This window comes from Scyliorhinus canicula, chromosome 6 (assembly GCF_902713615.1).
Source record: "Scyliorhinus canicula chromosome 6, sScyCan1.1, whole genome shotgun sequence".
Lineage (NCBI taxonomy): Eukaryota > Metazoa > Chordata > Chondrichthyes > Carcharhiniformes > Scyliorhinidae > Scyliorhinus > Scyliorhinus canicula.
The window spans coordinates 119646450-119661920 of NC_052151.1; the positions used below are offsets into that span (position 1 = coordinate 119646450).

Consider the following 15471-nt stretch of genomic DNA (forward strand, 5'->3'; position numbering starts at 1 on the left):
GGCATTACTAAAGACAAAACCATGGGCAAGAATGTATTCTTAAATAAGCAAGGTTTGTTTTGTTGTGGGGTCAGGTTCGAGACAGTGGATTTGGGGATTGTCTATTCTACCAAAGTGTGTTGCTCGAGTTCATAGTTTCTTAAAACCATTGCTCTTTATTTACAGCAAATATTTACACATTTAGACCTCTGCATGAGGTTGGAGTTTCTCCTCCTTTAAGATCTCTCTTACTTCTCAATCATCTCCTCTGACATAATTATCACATCACAACATGTATTCTTCTAATGTAATTCCACCATACAGGAACAAGGATGACTTGCTGCAGCAGAACAGGGCCTTGTTGAAACCACACCTGGGGTATTGCGTAGAATGGTGGTCTCTTTATCTAAGAAATGACATACTTGCCATAGAGGGAGTGCAGCCAAGGTTCACTAGACTGATTCCTGGGATGGCAGGATTATCGAATGAACAAAGATTGGGTTGACTGGACCTGTATTCACTGGGATCTGGATGAAACGTATAAAATTCTGACAGGGCTGGACAGACTGGAAATAGGATTGGTTTCCTCTGGCCGGGATGGGGCGACGGGGTGCGGTGATGTACCTATGGAATTCTCTACCACAGAAAGATGTGGAGGCCAAGTCACTGAATATATTCAAGAAGGAAATAGGTAGATTTCTACGCACCAAAGGCACCAATGCATATGGGGAGAGGGTATGAGTATGGCATAAGAACAAGAGGATCAGCCATGGTCATATTGAATAGCAGAGCAGGCGCGGAGGCTGAATGGCCTACTCTTGTTCCTATTTTCTATATTTCGATTTTGTGTTGGGTTTCACTGGTTCCTTTGGTAAGCGTGACAGTGCGTCTGCCGTTGTTTGATACTTCTGTTACACATACACTGTGATGGGAGACTTATCTCACCAATTTGAATCTGAACCATTGGGGTCTGGGCAGCATCTATGCAATTTCTATCATGTTTAGAAGGGTAACTAGTGGCTCCTGGTCGATTTTGATTTTCAAACAGTCGGAACATTATTCACATGCTCGCATTGCTACCGATGCTTCTTTTTGTATTGTGACGTGTTGTTGCTCTGTTTCTGTTCATGACTTAAAGGCTTAGTAGATTGGTCAATGCTTGCTGTCTCTCTGCACTCGGAAGTAAAACTGTCCCCAGACCTGTAGACGATGCATCTGCTGCTACTATGGTCAGTAATTCTGGGCCATAATATGCCAAGGTTTCAGAAGAGACTGAAAGTTGTTTAACACTTTTGAAAGCATTCTGCTGGTCCACACTACAGCACCACTCTTGGCCCGGTTTCAACAAATGTCTCAAGGGTTCATTAATCTCTGCAACATTTGGTAGGAAATTGCCTACTTGGTTGACTATCCCAAGGACTCTTTGATGCTCAGTTATGTTTTTAGGTTGTGGAAATGCTCAGATTACTTTAATTGTAGTGGATCAACTGTGATTCCAGTAGCTTGCACCATGTGACCTAAGGGTGGATTCTCTGCTAGTAGCAAGTTCCCAATGCGACAGAGAATGCAGCGTCGGATACAAAATGTGATTAGCACCTTGCAGCAGCCTGCATCAGTGGGAGGATGCAAGTGACACATTTTGACCCATTTCCATTCTATTAATGGGCTGGACTCCGGATTCTCCACACCTCCATGTGCTCTGGCCCTCTGGGCTGCGATTCACATGGGCTTGGATTGGTCTCAGCATTTGCCAGCTTGGCCCTGACAAATGCAGATCCTGCCCACCCCACACACCCCTGGCAGAGAACCCCCCCCCCACCCATAGCAAACTCCTCCACCCCCGCTCCCCATGAGTCACCCCTGCCTGGAAGCTAAAGAGTAGCCCAGGCAGGAATAGTGAAAAAAATCATTGCTTTATCACTCACCTGTGCCTTACACCTGCTGCCTGAGACGGATGTCTCGAAAGCAGCAATTCTGTCATAAATCAGCTCATTCTTTAAGATTATGTTATTGTTGTTTCCCGCCAGCCTATAGAGATTGTTAATGACCTAATACAAGCTTTGCCTGGTCTTTGCTTTTTTAAATTAAATTTAGCCCTCCAGTACTAGATTCTGATGGACCCTGAGATAAGAGTCAAAAGCTTCCAAGCCTTCTTCAGAAGAAACCAAAGTCTCATCAACCTTCTGCCTTGTTATTATGTCATCATCAATAGGCCCTACTGCATAAAGTAGTGTACTGACCTGGTCTGATTTTTTTTTTAATGTAATCCTGAAGCAGTTCTGTACCCTGTGAAACTCTTCCTCTAGGTGTCCTAATTCTGGGCCTGTTGCGAGCTTTCTACATCTAAAATGGTTCTGGGACTGTTAGTGTGGATTGCATGCTTCTATTGAGCTCTGAAATTGTTCCTGCTTCTGTGCTGCCACTCACTACTTCTGGCTGTGCTCCTGTTGTCCACTCTCTGGGTCTTTGTCTCAGCTTATATCTGCTCTCCCACGATGTTCCTGTGTCTTGGTGAGTCTTAACTTTTTTCTTTTCTCCTTCCTTCGAAGATCTTTTTTCTTGCCAGCCTTGTATCTTCTTTTACTATCCAATAGGTTTTTACTCATTGCCACCATTTTTCATTGTGTGGTTGACATCTAAACAGGGGTTTGGGGATTGTCTATCTCCCAAAAGCATGCTGCTCGAAACCCTTACTCTTTATTTACATGAATCTAGTGCTGCCATCTAGTGGTTGTCTTACACCATGATGTAGTTGTTAACTCTTTATATGCCATCATATATACATATCACTACAGAAAGTATTTACACATCTGGGCCCATGAGGTTGGAGCTACTCCTCCTTATTTCTCAGTCATGTGATCTAACATCATATGTGCTTTTGATGTTAACCCTTTACTCGACATATCCCTATTGCATTTGCCTCTTGCACAGTAGCATAGTGGTTAGCACTGTTGTTTCACAGCGCCAGGCACCCAGGTTCGATCCCCAGCTTGGGTCACTGTCTATGCGGAGTCTGCATGTTCTCCCCGTGTCTGTGTGGGTTTCCTCCGGGTGCTCTGGTTTCTTCCTACAAGTCCCAAAAGACATGCTTGTTACATGAATTGGACATTCTGAATTCTCCCTCAGTGTACACGAACAGGCGCCAGAATGTGGCGACTAGGGGCTTTTCACAGTAACTTCATTGCAGTGTTAATGTAAGCCTACTTGTGACACTAATAAAGATTATTATTATCCTACAAGGTATTGTGGGGTGACAGCCAATGTGTGCAATGCATCACGAGTTGACAATCAATCCACTGTCTTCACACTAAGATGGAGGCTAGGTTCTCATGGCAATATTGGGCTGGTTTAGCACACTGGGCTAAATAGCTGGCTTTTAAAGCAAACCAAGGCAGGCCAGCAGCGTGGGTTCAATTCCCGCACCAGCCTCCCCGAACAGGCGCCAAAATGTGGCGACCAGGGGCTTTTCATAGTAACTTAATTTGAAGCCTACTTGTGACAATAGGCAATTTTCATTTCATTTCATCATTACTGCTCAGAGAATTCCAGCCCCAACAAATTTATAATTCAGACACTACAACTTACAATCTGTGATAAACATGTTTTTCATGCTATTTTTTCAAACAAGCATTTTTGAAAATGAATCCAATATACTCCTGCCATTTCAAATATTAAGCAATTATACTTTAAGACTTACAAGGCTATTTAATCATCCCACACAGCATTTTGACATATCAGAACCTATGTATCCTGATACCAACAATAGTTACATCTACTGCAGGCCAAATTCATATATCAAACTCAACCAACCAGTGATCTTGACATTCATAAACTCACTCAGGAGAGGGAACAATTAGAAGTGATCAAAAAATCAACAAAATAAATATTGAAAAATAAACAAGGGTCCAGTACAGTAAAGTTCGGAACAGGTCTGGAATGGGGCGGGATGGGGGGTGTAAATTTACAGATAAAGTATAAAGATCAGCAATATCAATGTTGAACCTCACATTAAAAACTCCAACAGACTTAGAACCATTAACAAAATATGTAAAATGTAATAGACTAAGGTCAGAGTTTGTAGATTGGGGGGTAAGCACAAAATATCTCCTTCAATGAAAACTTGCTTCCTGATTTCCATGCTGGTGAATTTGACTATATTTCTTATTTTGTTACATACTTTATCTTGGTGGAGGTTTACAAAAGGAAATGATACATCAGCTGGTGTACACATCAACCACAAATATAGCCATCACAGCTTTAAAGAACAAAAAAATGCTGTTGTACTAATCTGATCGATAGGAAAATAGTTGTGGGAATCAGAAAAACGGATTAAGAAGATGTTTAGTTTCTATCATCTGCGATTCATAGAAATAAGGGTATCACAGCAGGAAGTGAGAAGCCTTATGGTGGTGTCAGCTGTGAAGATGTCTGTTCGTAAAGTCATCTATCTCGCTACAGCAATAGTGCGTGACATTAGACGCCATGCTGTGAAGCAGTGAAAAAACACACAGCATTGCACTTCATAGTGGAAGCAACCACTGTAGCATATGCTTATACGTGGGGATTATATAGAGAGTGTATAGTAGTGTATTCCTGAATGGCTTCTTCTCCATTTTAAAGAAGAATTTTCAGTGACTATATTTCTGTTTATGTCATGCTTAAAGCCCAAAGCCAAAAACAATAAAAGCAGTTAAAGGTAGAATGTTTCAAAGAAAACATTGCCTTTACCAACAGTACAGAGATAAAAACCCTAGAACAAGTTCATTATCCCATGAATAGCAAAGCAATTGGAACTTCACTGTCATTGTCTTCTTGTAACAGTCCCTTTGAATTAGGTTTCTGACAGGTCCTAATTTTGATCTCAAAAACAAGCTCACACAATGAAGCACAAAGCACAGATCTCCATTACAGAACCCCAAAAATATTTTTGTAGTCAACAGTTTAAACATTTAACAGACGAATATTAAAAATCTGGATTCAAAGCGCAGCAGTAAACAAGAAAGGGCTGCTTAAAGCAAATCACTGTTCTCACTAGGATGACCTACTAGAAGGAGGCACCAAAGAAGTAAAAGATGCAGCAATGGGGGAAGGGTATATGCATAACTGTGTGCTGATGTATTATGTCAGTATTCTTTATTCATTCAACAAATTTTGTCACAACATTTGCACAGGTTCCCAAGGAGGCATTTATTGTACGTGCTTCGATTTGAGCCCCTGAGCATTATACAAGAATTAGAGAAGGATACAGCACAAAAAAAGTAATTCAACCCATCAGGGTCTGCATTAATATTTCGTTCAAAAGCCATGCCGTTTAATTCTCACTAATTTGCTCCCCATATCCTTCAATATTCCTCTTTCCCAAGCAACTATCTAATCCCATCCTAAAACAAATTTATGGACTCTGCTCCAACTATGGTTTGTGCCAGAATATTTCACTTTCTAACCATCCTCTGTGTAAAGATTATTTTATTCTGGCCTTTGCTTTAATTCTTTCAGCTCTGTTGCTGACTCTATGCCATTTCATTATTGTCAGACTAACTATTTGAAGCAATGACTATTCACATTAATATAACCTAAACAACCTCAACAGGGCCGATTCGAGATCCATGAAAACCGAGGCCAAAATTGGTCAACCCTTTTTCTAGTGAGTGCTCAAACTGTGGCCTTCCAAGAATTTTCAGATTTTGGGAAACACCTATATCTGTTCAGGATACCTTAAAAGGCATGAAGCGGCATACATTTCTTGTGTAATATTCATGTCCCTTAGCTATCATTTTATCCAATATACTTTTGTTGCATCCTGGCCTTTTGGCTAAGATCAAGTGCAGGAACAAGCATGTGATCAGTTATGATGTCTACTCTTGTCAGTTTGGATCTAGTATGTTTCTTTTGTGGGGCCATGAATTGGGTTCAATTTAAATTGTTTTTTGGAGCCAGGGAGCGGATGGATTTGGGGCTTGCCCCTTTCAATCCGCGCATTGGTTTTGTAGCTCTGAGAAAGGAACAATTTTTGTTCTAATTTTGTTGATTGGCTCTAAGTAGAACAACTGAGAATCAAACCAAAAGAGGCAGAGAATATACTGATCAAAAGCCAGGGAAGTTGTTGGACAACTATTAACATTAAATAACCAAAGACTTCTGATTGGTCGTTCACTTAAAAACATACTCAGGAGAATTTAGTAATGAAAGAATAGAAAAGGTGAACCAATTGAATCAACCAAAACATCTTCATCCATTTTTTTTCTTCAATTATTAAGATTTCTAATGTCTAAAATAATGTTTCAAACAAAATAAAACATCAAAAACATACATATTTCAACATAACAAGATTAAATTCATTGAATTATCTTTCGTGACTGTGAAAATGTCTACTAAAATCACTTGAAAGTGATTCTGCGATTCTGAAAGGTGAATTGGGGCGGGTGCATCACGTATTACCAGCATCAGTCTTAATGGCCATTCAAAGCTGAATTTCACTCAGTCATGTCCTAACTCTGGACACATCCTGAATTGCTGAAAACTTCCACTTCTTGACCCTGGCAAACCCCGATTTGCATGCCAGTGGGAGTTCACTGATCCTGACATCCAAATGTGATATTTATTAATGCAGAAAATTGTTTAACCATGTGTGATGTTTGCCCCTGAATAGCAGAAATGATTAGCTGCTCATAATAAAGTGCCCAAGTTTATGGACAATGGTGAAATGGAAGAAATGTAGCTAAAGTTTATCTGAAAGTCATGCTACCATATTTGCATTGAAGAAGAAAAATGAAAAACTGAGTCGATAGTGAAAAAACATTCAAGTTTGGCTGACTTTTAATTTAAAAGGTTGCATGAAATTTAAGGCCTTAAATTTTCTTGCCCACAGATAAACAGTTTTAAATTAAACCAGAGTGCAAATAAGGACAATCGTTAGGGATTGTTAAGTGTGCATTGGTAAGGACAAAGAGAATAGCCATAAAGTGAAGCATGTTGACTCTACTTTGTATGCCAAATGCCCCTGTTAGACACTGTGTACCAACTGCATCTGGTGGCACTATTTCCATTGCCAAACTCTGAGCGCAACTGGTTCCATAATCAATGCAGAGTCACAGTACTACCTCTGCCAACAACCAAGTGCCAACTGCATCTGGCAACAATGCTGCCTCTACCATCATCTATGTGTTCAATGTATCTGATGACAATGCTCTTACTGTCAAATGCAGTGATAATGCTACCAACAAACATGCTAAGTGCATTGTCTGGCCTTGCTTCCACAGTGCAATGCAGTGTCAGCTGCCTCTATTTGCTAAATCAAAGTGCCAAATGCATCTGGTGGCAATGTTTCTACTGCTAATGTGGACTGACAGGGTTACCACGGCTAACCGCCAATTACCAACTTCACCTGGCAGCATTGCATCCATTGGCAGACACGGAATGCCAGCTACTGACACTACATTAGCCAGGTACTACTGCATCTGAAAAGAAGTAAAATCCTTCAGTTTCATTTGCCAATGAGATAATAAAGAAGTTGTAAAAATAACTCCAGAAATGTAATAGAACTTAGAGCAGAATTCTCCTCGGCCCCCACTGGCAGGTTCGATGGTGGGTGTGGGGGGGGAGAATATGGCAGGAGGACACCAACGAATTGGCAATGGGATCTTTCGCTGGTGGCCGCTATGGCAGATTGGCAAATCTGCCAAAGGCTGCCAAGAACCTTGTTTTCATCCATTAATGTGATGCCGTTGAAAGCCGGACTCCACCACGCTAGATTCTCTGCAATGCCGGTGGAAAAGCATGCCGGCATGAAAAACATTCGGAACAATGTGCCATGCAGGCGGAGGAACTCACCTGAACAACGCCTGGGGCCCCCTCCAGAGATCGGGATGGAGACCGGCCACAATGCTAGACCCTGGAATACCACAGTAGTGGTTCAGGGCTGCATCTGCAGGTGGATCTTCCAGATTAGGTTGTCCTGGAGGAGTTCCATCTTCCAGCCTCAGAATGCTCCTGGATATTCATTTTCCAGACGCTGGGTACTCCTGGAGAACTATCCTCATTTTCAGGAGGCCCACCTTCTCTCTTCAATTGTGGGTCAGCGATGTTGGACGCCTTTTCAATGTAACACCCGGACACAACGCCATCCAGCCCAGCCCTATCACAGAATACCGTGCAAAACACATGGGTGCATAATTAATGAGGGCCAGGAGATTTGGTGTATTTTCCTGCCAACCTCCGCAGCGGGAAACACTGCATGTCTCTGCCCCTGCCACGGGACTTAGTCTCAAAATGGGAGAAACCGTCCATAGTTAATGTGCAACCACATCAGATTTTTTATGAAGTGCAGACGTGATTCAGAATGTTTCGATGGAAACATAGCAAAATGATAAGAACGAGATGGAGAGATTGTCTATGAAATTTTGTTTGAAAACCTTAATGGCAGTTCAGCAATGCAAAATAAATATTATAACTCTTGGAGATTGTGTGATCCACACTGCAGAAGTCAGTGAAAAAAAACTGACGTAGAATAAGGTGGTAAAATATAGGAAAACAAACTATTTAAGTGTATTCTTTTAATTAATTTGTGGCTGAAATTTAATCAACTTTTGATCATTCCATTCTAATAAAATGCAAACTGTTCAAGGTGCAATTTCCTAATGTGGGGATGGATATATAGATCTTTGTTCTTCCTTGGGCATCTGCAATGATGTGCAGAATCCAGAAGTTCAGTATCCAAATCCCTCCGATAATACAAACAAATGGAACAAAAGCATAAAGGATAAAAATAATTAATCCTCTAATAGTTTCCAGGCACGTTGACAAACTCGCTATGAGTTGATCATACATCAGTGGCCACTATAGTGTAAGATATGGCTATTTATTATAGAAGTAGCTCTCTTTCTCTCTCTCGTATTAAGAAAGATTCTCTAATAGTCTGCCAGTGCTGACATAAGCGGACAGCATAGTCAGGAATTTTCACAAAGATAGTCCTCTGCCAGGGACATAACTCCAGGCACTGATCATTGTGTAGGAATTCCTGGGCCTGATAAGATAGAGGGCACGATTTAACGGCCATGTTGCGCCCGGCATAAATCCAAGTGCACCGGTTAAATAGCGGGAGAGGCCAAAATCGTGATCCGCGCCGGGTGTAATCGGATCGTAATCCAACCGACCCGCTCCCGGGTTCCAGATCCCGACCAGACGTGGTGAGACACCAATTGAGACCAATCTCCATCTTATTAGTGAGAAGCAAGTCCAATATAATGGCCTCCCGGGAACTAACCGGCTGCCCAAGAGAAGTCACGCTGTTGCCATTTAGCACTCCTATTTAAAAATGGGGAGCTGGCGCAATGGCTGCTGATCAGAGCTGAGGAAGTGATTATCCATTTCCATTTCATGGCTTGCAGCCCAGGGGTACTGGAGCTGTTGCCCCAGTGCTCGGGGTGGGGGGGGCGGCGCAGGGGTACAACACCTGCGGGGCCTACAAGCCATCCCCGAATATTGTGTATACCCATAACTGGGGCAAATACAGTTGCTGCCTGCCTGTGCTCCAGGCTTTCCTCTGCAGTCGCTACCCTAGCAGTGTTGGTCTCTGTGCCACACATTGTCAGCATCATCTCCTGCACTCATAACCTTTGAGATTCTTCCAATTGGCTATGCACTCGCTAAAGTGGCACTGACATTCTCTCCTGAATCTCAGAGGCGTGCCCTAGCTTCTGGATCAGCTCCGGGATAACATTGTCCAGAGACTCGGCTTCTGAATACTACTCAGTTGAGTCCTGAGATTCAGCAGGCCTCTCATCTAATGTGCACAGTCAGCTGTGTAGTGGTCACCTGATTCCACCCCAGATGTCTGTCCACTAGTGTAAGCCACTGAGGTGTGTGTCCCTGCGCTGGTGGAGGGTGGGGATAACAGCTGTGATGCCTCCTTGGTGATATCCTCGAAGCTGTCCTCCGAGTTGGCAGGCCATCCCGTACGACTCTGCCGAGATCCTGCGGGAGAAGGGACATGTGGTCAGTGGGAGGGAAGGATAATTTTATCTGACGTGAAAAACTCACTTGAGACAGGTCATCTGGGTGAAGGGATAGTGGGTCCTCACCTCTGCGGTGCAGGCCAACCTCATTGTTGGTGACTGCCCTCTCCTTGGCCAACCCCGCAATCTCCAGGGCCCATTTCTCATGGGGGGCAAGGACTCTGATGACTGGTACTTCAATGTCTGTATGGGCCTTCTCATTCCTATTATCGGCTAACTTCTCCAACGGGAATAGAGAGGGGGCATTGTGAGCCGCGCATTTGGTGCATCAGAGACGGCCTAAGGTACATGGCATGTGTGGGCACTGCACCTGGACATGGAGAGATTGTGCCGGTGGATGCCAGGGTGCGCCGGGACACATGCGCAGTTATCGGACGTTGCGAGGGTGCGAGATGCCTGCGCTGACCTGCTTGGGGGTGTGGGGGGCGAGGTCAGGTGACTGGCAGGCAGAATTGATGACAGGGGTCTGGTGTTAACTAACCCTTTTGGCCCACTGGATGTCATTGATATTCCTCCTGCACTGTACTGTATGGTGGTCCTCCTGGACACGCTGTCCGAACTGACAGCTGCTGCCACTGCCTCCCAGGTGCATTGACAGCTCTGTTGCTGGTCCTCAGACCCCCTCGGGGAACAGAGTGCCCCATCTCGCCTTGACAGCATCCAGAGGCCTGGATAGATCAGCATCCCCGAGCTGTGAAGCAGGTCTGCATGGTGTCAGGCTTGTGTGCTGACTGGGGGTGAGTTTGGAGGGAGCATTTAAAAGCAGCTCCTCCTTGTTAAGGGGGTGCTGCTGGGCGTGAATCTGGCCAATCAGCTGGCAGACAGCCAGTGAGGCTCGGGGTGGGGGATCATTTTCGGCATTAAAGTGCCCTTAAATACGGGTCGCGGTCTCGCCAGGTCAGCTTCGGGAAACACCTAAGAAGTCGTGCCCAATATGACACTAAGAACTTTTTCCATTAAATCACACCTGGAACTTCATATTTACATATCTAACTGGGAGAGGACAGCAAGCGGTCCACACAAAAATTAAGCAAAGGTGAACCTGGAGGTTGAAACCTAGGCCGGGACAGTTATTCCCTGGTAACTGGTCAATTGAATGGGAAGATGTAATTGAAAGAATATTTGTCATGAGACACCTTCCAGCCCCCCAAAGCTAAAGTATTTAAAGGCGTTCCCAAAAAGAGAAAATCACGAACAAAGGGAGGAGGCTCCTTGGTTGGATCGATGTTAACTTTGGCTTAACAATCTATCAGCCTGAAGACTAAGAGCTCGTCACAGCCGACAGCAGAGGCCTGGCTGTTCCGACTGCCCAATCCGGGACCAGAAAACCTTCGCGCCTGTCATGGGTCATGTCTACTTTGTCGTGCGTACACTTCTAAAATTCTGATTAAGTGGAGTATTTGAACTGTCACTTTGTAATAAGCCGCTTCAAACCGCTTGCGATTCCTCAATACATTTTGGGTAATTTGCGATCTTTGAACAAATCTGAAAAGAGCATACAAATCCTGCAGGTTCCAACATCGTCTCTGTTCGTACTGAGGTGTGACCCGAAAATAAACCTTAGCACAGAGTCAGAATTTAGAATTGGGGGAAAGAATACGCAATTTACATCTTTGTATTTTTGATTACTCCTGTCTTGTATAGAACCAAATATTTTATTTTCTGAATATTTCCAGCAGAAGAAGAAGAAAATGCTGGCAAGGTGGGAGGCACAGAGGATCAGAACACTATTTTTCACCTCTGGGACTTGGATTCACATCCAGCCCAGACTAATGGCAGGCAAGTCTTCTCTGTTTGCCAATGGTAAACGTCAACAGAGAATGAGATTAGATGCTCTGAAACCAGCTGTTAATGGGCACAAAGCCACACCACAAAACCGCTCATAATCTGACACTAATTAGCTATCTCATGCGGAGAGTATGAGGTTATTGGGAAGTTAAAAAATTCAAACTGGTGCAATGAAAGGTTCTGTATGAAGGCTCTGATTAAAGGGGGAAGTGCATCCTACTAAACAGTTCAAAAGAATTAAACCTGGAGACTTGTACCTCTCACGTGTTAATGCGGAATTTCCCCATGATGAATAGGAGACAATGAAAAGGGGAGACATATTCCATTCATGATATAATGGCCGGAAACATGAAAGATTACTGTATAAAAGGAGGCAATATGGCCTAACATGTCTGTGCCCGATCTTTATTAGAACAGGGGCTGGTTTAGCACACTGGGCTAAATAGCTGGCTTGCAAAGTAGAACAATGCCAGCAACATGGGTTCAATTCCCTGAACAGGCGCCGGAATGTGGCGACTCGGGGCTTTTCACAGTAACTTCATTGAAGCCTACTTGTGACAATAAGCCATTATTATTATTATTATTAACAGTCCAAATTTTATTCCACTGGCCTGCACTCTTGCTGTAACGTTCTAGCAGGACAGGATGGAGAATGGAATCAGAGGTTTAGAGTACCATCCTGGAGCAATATGATGGTGATAGCTAAAGGAGTGCCACACATATCATAAGAATAAGGGATACTAAGTGTGTGGGGGGGGGGGGGAATTGGGAAATTTACCTTGGCTGTTCTGGTGAGATGACTGAACTTCTTCAGAAACTCCAAAGGAGTTGTAGGAATCGAGGGGATGACAATCACTGCCACTGCAACCTCTTCCTCTCAAGAATAGTTAAGTGCTTCACTGATTAGCTGTCCTTAGCCTCAAATAGCACAGACAAAGGGTCATTTGGACTTGAAACTTTAGCTCTTTTCTCTCCCTACAGATGCTGCCAGACCGGCTGAGATTTTCCAGCATTTTCTCTTTAGGTTTGGAAGCACATACCTCCTGCTCTGTATACCTGCTAGAAGGAAATCCAGGTCAGACATCCTCAAATTAACAACACTTCTTTTAGCCTTTATCGTCTTCTCCTTCCCAGGTTGCCTGCTTCAGTGTCTCAGTGTTTCCATTTTTCTTAAGTGGCAGCAGGATTTACAGCCTGCTGTTTCACCAGGTTTCTGCCTCGGCTGGTTCTATCCTTCTGCCTCCTTGCCAGCTGCTCAAACCATTTAATAAAAAAACTGAGCTCCCGCTTCTGTGACTGTTAACTGCGTATCTTCGTAAACTTAAATCAGCAACCAAATAAGGGGGAAATTAAATACAATCAGATTAATTACTATATTGCAAATTTGGCCATTTTAACATGTATTAGTTTTGTGCAGAAAATAAGTTTACAGTAATGAGATACTGTATTACAAAACTCATACATATTTTTTGCTTTGTAGCCTATAAGTGGCAATATGAAAAAGCATTATTCCCTATTAGAAAAAGAAAAAAAGGCTGCTAAATCTTCGAGTTTGAAAAGTCATTTATTTTATTCAACTGACTTATCCATTCTGTACTCATTCAGCTTTCTGGGTGGAATTCTCCCATTTTGAGACTACTGGCAGTGGCGGGCGGCTCAGGTGTCACCTTTCCCGCTGGCCAGAATGGTGGGATTTTGCGGCAGGTTCTGAGCTTGGAACCTTGTTAATTATGTACAGGTGCATTCCCCTCTGAGTCACTTGGTAGGTCGGCAGCTGGGTCATCTGCCGATTGTCAGCTGGCAGGTTGGAAGGCCCCAGGACCTTATATCAGTCAGGCATACTGACATCACTCTCTCCAGCCCACCTGTCTTCACCAGTCTATGCAGGATGCCAGCAATCCAGCGGGAAAAGACAAGCAGCCTCCAAGAAAAAGTCTGTTCCTAGATTCAACCACCCTTCCCCCAAGCCCATCACCTGCCAGGTGCCCATGCTTCACTTAGACCACTACCCACTGCATCTTCTTTGTGCATCTTCTTCCAGTAAATGATCTGATGTTTCTTTGATCCCCTTGTTCGTGCGCTTTCCATGCTGCCTTGCTGGAGTCCAGCTTCGCTCGCCATGGTCTTCCCTCTGTCATCCATCTTCCTCATTGGCCTACTTGCCCCTCTGCCTGCCATCATGAACCCACACCTCTGCCCCCTTCTTTGCACAGCTCTTTTTCCACATTGCTCCCCTTGTCTTCGCCAAGTGTCCCACAGCACAGTCCTTTCCAGGTAGACACTGGTGTGTGGCACCAGGGGAAGGAGAACCCTGAGCTCCCCAATCCCAGGTGTGTACTGATACAAGACAGTGCCACAGGAGGGTCCGTGAGTCCAGCAACATGGTGTTGTCCATGAAGACCAGCTCAGCCTGGAGATGGAGGGCAGAATGATATACAGCATCAGGAGCAGCACAGGACTAAATGATGTTGCATGGACCTCGAAGTCTCTTGTGAACTGAGGGCCGCCTTGTGCACAGCACTCTTTGTCCATCAGGTTTGATGCCGAGGTAATTTTCAGTTGGCATGACATAAGATTGGAAGGCCTGACGGGATCATAGATCATAGAACATACAGTGCAGGAGGAGGCCATTCGGCCCACCGTGTCTACACCGACCCACTTAAGCCCTCACTTCCACCCTATCCCCGTAACCCAATAACCCCATCTAACCTTTTTGGTCACTAAGAGCAATTTATCATGGCCTATCCACCTAACCTGCACGTCTTTGGACTGCGGGAGGAAACCGGACCGGCACCTGGTGGAAACCCACGCAGACACGGGGAGAACACGGGGCCTCACGGTAGCATGGTGGATAGCATCAATGCTTCACAGCTCCAGGGTCCCAGGTTCGATTCCCGGCTGGGTCACTGTCTGTGTGGAGTCTGCACGTCCTCCCCCTGTGTGCGTGGGTTTCCTCCGGGTGCTCCGGTTTCCTCCCACAGTCCAAAGATGTGCGGGTTAGGTGGATTGGCCATGATAAATTGCCCGTAGTGTAAGGTTAATGGGGGGATTGTTCGGTTACGGGTATACGGGTTACGTGGGTTTAAGTAGGGTGATCATTGCTCGGCACAACATTGAGGGCCGAAGGGCCTGTTCTGTGCTGTACTGTTCTATGTTCTATGTTAACATGTAGACTCCACATAGACAGTGACCCAGTGGGGAATTGAACCTGGGACGCTGGCGTTGTGAAGCCACAGTGCTAGCCACTTGTGCCACCGTGCTGCCCTATCGGGATGTCGGTGGGCAGCTGTTTTAAAGAGCTTTTATGATATGCAAATGAATGCAATGGTGTTCACGCTAGCAGCCAGCGGGAAGACCCATCCGCCATTAACAGAATTTTATTTGATTTTACTCCAACATGCTTCTGACATTTTGGCTCCCACTAGATTCTCAGCACCTGCCCAGCACCAAACCCACCAAGAGCAGGATGGGAGAATCCCACCCGAGAAATGAACTCAAACGGCGAAAAATAGAACATTTTGGAAAAAACATGATAATAACAAATTAATTTAAATTAATTAATTTGAACAACTGGAAACATTACTTTTGTAATTCACCTGTGCTCCTTTTTATTTCCAAAACATCTATGAACAATGAGAATCTGATTTATTCAATAGGATGAAGATTATAAACTCTAAAAGAAGCAGTATGC

The 15471-nt window shown here is 44.2% G+C and overlaps 1 protein-coding gene and 1 pseudogene across 4 annotated transcripts in view; one reads left to right on the top strand and one right to left on the bottom strand.

The window, feature by feature from the left end:
- Positions 1–15471, bottom strand: part of msra (methionine sulfoxide reductase A) — a 492501-nt gene that overhangs the window by 169164 nt on the left and 307866 nt on the right. The gene's annotated exons all lie outside the window — the stretch shown is intronic.
- On the top strand, positions 5772–5994 carry LOC119968109 (annotated as a pseudogene).